Source organism: Podarcis melisellensis (genome assembly GCF_964234715.1).
Source record: "Podarcis melisellensis genome assembly, chromosome: Z".
Taxonomy (NCBI): domain Eukaryota; kingdom Metazoa; phylum Chordata; class Lepidosauria; order Squamata; family Lacertidae; genus Podarcis; species Podarcis melisellensis.
The window spans coordinates 6,233,771-6,238,381 of NC_138547.1; the positions used below are offsets into that span (position 1 = coordinate 6,233,771).

General features: G+C 39.4%; 1 long non-coding RNA gene across 2 annotated transcripts; it reads left to right on the plus strand.

The window, feature by feature from the left end:
* Window positions 1-207: 207 nt before the first annotated feature.
* On the plus strand, window positions 208-3,904 carry LOC309361561. 2 transcript variants are annotated; one of them, XR_014164502.1, is made up of 3 exons: window positions 208-258; window positions 1,289-1,661; window positions 3,484-3,904. It is a non-coding gene; the product is annotated as an uncharacterized lncRNA (long non-coding RNA). The 2 variants fall into 2 exon arrangements; XR_014164503.1 differs by lacking the exon at window positions 208-258 and having other exon boundaries at window positions 1,575-1,661; window positions 3,320-3,904.
* The last annotated feature ends 707 nt before the right edge of the window (window positions 3,905-4,611 follow it).

The window sequence follows — 4,611 nt, forward strand, 5'->3', positions numbered from 1 at the left end:
GCAAAGTAAGCATGTCAAACAAAGCTTTAATAATAAAGAAAATTGTAACGCAATAACATACCATCCGAGAGAAACTAAAATGACTTAATGAGGCAAGAATGACAGTTGGTCTCTCTAACTGATCTTAACTGAACACCAGAAGGGAGGGGCTGATTCCAAAGCATAACACAAAGTCCCACCCACCAGGTGCCAGACATTCTAATGCTCAAATTAGGCCCCAGTGTTTTTCTTGCAGTCACCCGCCTTCCTGATTTTCTGGTAGGCCTCTTAGATGAATTTTTTTACCTCCCGTCCCTGTCTGATTGTTCCTCCAACTTCATAGCAAAATCTTCTGTCATTTGTAAGAGCTGGATCTCAGAGTGGTTAGTTAGAGCAAGATTGTGTGCATCATTTTATGTTTTAGAAATATCAGGCACATATCAAATTTCTGCTCAAGTGAAATTGGGGCTGCTCTCCAGTCCAAGGCCAGTGCCTACCTTATTTTATTAATGTAATCATCTGACTCTCTGGCCTCTTTCATTACAGCAGCTGCTTTCTTGCCGTTTTAGGCCTTCATGAAGCCTCATACAGAGCTCCCTCTATTTCTTTCTAAAGCACTAACCTTGCAGATTTCTGTTTTGGTCCCCGTATTTCTTGAATCATCTCCTTGCTGAGGCTGTATAAAACTTTTTGATTAGATGCCAGTAGGATCCACTCTGATTAGAATTTGTCCCAGGGCGATTGGAGATACAGAAATATGCCTCTATTTAGCTTTCCCGCTAGCCACCCCTCCCCCAGCTTTTTCTACACATGGAGGCTTCTCATACAATTTAGATTCCCACCTCAGATTCTAAACCATGTAGGGAACCTGTACAATTGCAACAGGTTCCATCACCTTTATCAAGGGTGGGAAACTGGACTGAGCAGGTGGGCTAGCTCTAAAACTTTGCCACCCCCTGTGGGCCATTTTAACAGGTGGACTGTGCAACAACATTATATGGCAATAAACAATTTACCCTGTGAAAAATTGAAAGCAAGTTCCTATTTTCTTCCACTCTGTCCTATTTTCTTCCACTCTTGCCTTGCAGGTGTGGCCTGCTTCAATTCAAGTTGCATTGGACAACCTTTGTAGGCTTAGCTCATTTCTGCATTTCTGATTGTTCTTGTTCAGTTTGGCTCGTTATTGTATTGCCTCTTAGCTTTCTCCTGTCCAGGTTCCTTTTACTCCTGGGGTGGAGCGATAGCTCAGTTGTAGAGCATCTGCTTTGTGTACAGAAGGTTTCAGGTTAAATTTCCTATCTCCATATAGGGCTGGGAAAAGCTCCCCTCAGGACCAAGGTTCTGACTTCGTATAAGGCAACCTCCTGTTTCTATGTTCATCCTCCGCTGGACCATCAATGCAAATGGGTTGTGCAAACAAAGAGGACAGATATGAGCACCGACGTGCTCACATTTCACCACTATGAATCTCTCCCACTGAATTTGTCTCACCTCGAGCAGAAGCAACTTTCCATTTGCTTCAGTGAATCATGTGCTACCTCATAATGTGGAAAGCAGCAAACATTAACAAGACACATGACAAGCTTGGTGAGTCAACCAAAGTGAGCGCATCTGTCAACAAGGGGCAGGTGGCCAGCTCTTTTCCTCAAGGGAAAGATGGCTGAATAAATAACACAGCAAAGGTAAAGCAGATCCCATCAAGCTCCCTTGCCAAATTCAATCAGGTCAGGTGAGCTCTGAACACACAGATCCAAAAATTAAAAGTTTACTGTGCCAAACATGCTACTTGAATACAAAATTCCCCCTTATAAAGGGCAGGAGGGGAAGACATTATAACAAAGTATTTATAAACTACTTGAATAAAAGAATTGAGTGGATGCTCATCAAATTTGCAGATGGCACCAAACTGGAAAGGGTAGCTAATGCCACAGAAGACAGAATCAAAATTCAAAATAATTGGCTAACTGGGCCCAAGCTAACAAAATGAATTTCAATAGGGACAAATATCAATTATCTAATTTCTGTGGTTAACAAATGTAGTTCTTCATGTCCATTTATTATATAACAAATATTTCTAAGATGAGATGCACAATGATACCATTTAAGCAGGGATAGCCCTCTGTCAATAGGGGTAAATAATACAATAGCGTGTAGTTGTGATCAATTATCTTAATGAATAAATTATATAATAAGCTTTTGTCACCTAATTATGGTGCAGTCTGGATAGGAATAGTTTGAAAAAGAAGCAAGATTTTCTGAAGTAACATTTTAACTGTTGAAATATTACCCCTTCAAGTCATATATAGGTTCTTCCAAATTCTCATGTTAGTTTTGAAGTCTGATTATTGGTTTATAATTTATTCCAGCTTTGAGACTTTTGTATGTATATATGTGTGTGTGTGTGTGTGTGTGTGTGTAAAAAATGAATTTGCATATTACACAGTTTAAGAACTGAGAATTTGTGGAGACCATGTATTAATTCTGGTGGCGTTTGAATGCAAAACAATTCTGATTTACCATAATTCACTTTAAATCCAGATACCGAGTTAAATTGGGATTATTCTTGCATGATGGCCAGAATTAAAATTTGAGGATATGGTGTTATCATTGTATTGTCATCTGAAAAGAAGTTCAATATATATCATTTACAACAAACTGTTATTTCCATTGATTCCATGACCACAACAACAAGCCAAGGGGATGGACGGTAATTTTGCTTTGTGCCCTGGCAGATGAGGAAAACCCTCAAAGTATCTTCAATTTACCTGTATGTTTGCATGGGTAGAATCATGTGGTCTTTTTATCAAATTGACAAAGGGGAAATCATACCCTGAATCTGGTCAATGCAGCAAACAAAAAAGGCTTGTTAAATCAATCAAAAGCTTTAGTGACATCTACTTAGAGTATTTCAGTAGAATTTGGTTGGGCATAGGCCATGAATAAAATTTAGTATGTGCCAGATGGGAATAATGATATACATATCTATGGTGAATAAATAATATATGGTCTTTATTAATGTAATTTGGTTCAATTCATGGTTGCCTGTCTGTTTTATCAGGATTTTTTGCATCCACATTTATCAATAAAATGGGTCAGTAAGAGTTGGTTAGTTACAGGTTTTTTTAATGGCTTATGAAGCACTATAATATTTGTTGGTTTCCATGTGCTAGGGACTTCCCCTCTAGAAAAAGATACTTGTGAACAACTTAGAAAGAAGAGATACCAATTGAGTTTGGAATGCTTTATAGAAAGCTCCCATAAATCTGTTCAAGCTGGGAGACTTGGATAGTTTCAGGTTTTTAATAGTTGTTTTATTGTTGTTGTTTGCTATTTCTTCTAGCTTAGATGGTGGAGGATGCTTTGTGTGAATGGCAGCAGTACGAATTGTTATCTAAGGAAGTGATATACTTAATCTGTTCAGTGAACAGTCAGTGTGTTTCCAAATTCACTTGACTTGAGTCTGTATGCCCCAATAATATCATGGTGAATTGCCTGTGCCCACAGCTGATGGGCTGCCTGGACCAGCTCTTCAGGTTCATAGAGTTCAACAGCAGCATTGAACTGGACTGCCTCTAGATTGCCCAGTGACTTGAGGAGATGTGCCAGTGATGCTGCTGTTATTTCCATTGACATGCAGGGAACAAGGAGAAGCTGTGCCAGTCAGTGTCTGAGCATTCAGTCCTGAAAGTGAAGTTGAAACATGCCCGCAACCAAGTGGAGGTAGAGATGAAGAAGAGACATCAGGTGGAAAAGTAGGAGTACAAGCTGCAGTTTCTATATGACTATCTGATCACTGATCTGCATATCAGTCTTTTCAATGAGGACTGGCACTCAGTCCTGGCAGCTTCAGACAGGCCATGTTTCAACCACAGCACCCTGCTGCCTGGCAAGTGGCTATCTGCAGTGGAAGAATATAGCACCTCAATCAGATCAGGCATCAGCTTTGACTACCCAGATGAGGAAGTGAATTTGGAAGTGATAAAAATCCATCAAAGCAGATACAAAGGGTATCCTCGCTCATATTCCTGCTTCAGCCAGTGGTAACAACCAAATCTGCATAGACATCTGTGGCACCTCCTCCTAGCTCCAATGAGATGTCTGTCGCAGTCCTGAGATCTGGAACCATTGCCCACATTTTACCACCTATTGTTTTCATAGTTCATCACTGATCCCATCAGAGCCATTGCACTCTACCCTCTGACACCTCACTAAAGGCTGGGGCACTAGTAATCTATCTCAATATTTTTGAATGGCATCTATGTAAATTGCTTCAGCAGTATTGTTTTATGGGTGTGTGTGTTGGAATTGATGTTAAATCTGATTAGGATCAATTTTTTAAAACCTTTGTTTAATTGTAAGGAAAGTACTTGTTTCCATTTTTCCCCTGAGTAAGTTTGCAAATATCTTATAATTTTTGTTGCCAAATTCACAAACTTTTGGGCCCAATACTGAAGTGAGCCAGCTACTTTAGGGATTGCTAGCATTTTAAATTCAGCTCATTTACATAGTAATTTTCTGCATACCCTAGGACTTTGGGCTTCCTGTAATCTTATATTTAGTCTAAATTATTTTATGCCTGCAAGAAGTGAGGAATGAATTTTTATTTATTTCTTTAATCTAGATCTTTCACTT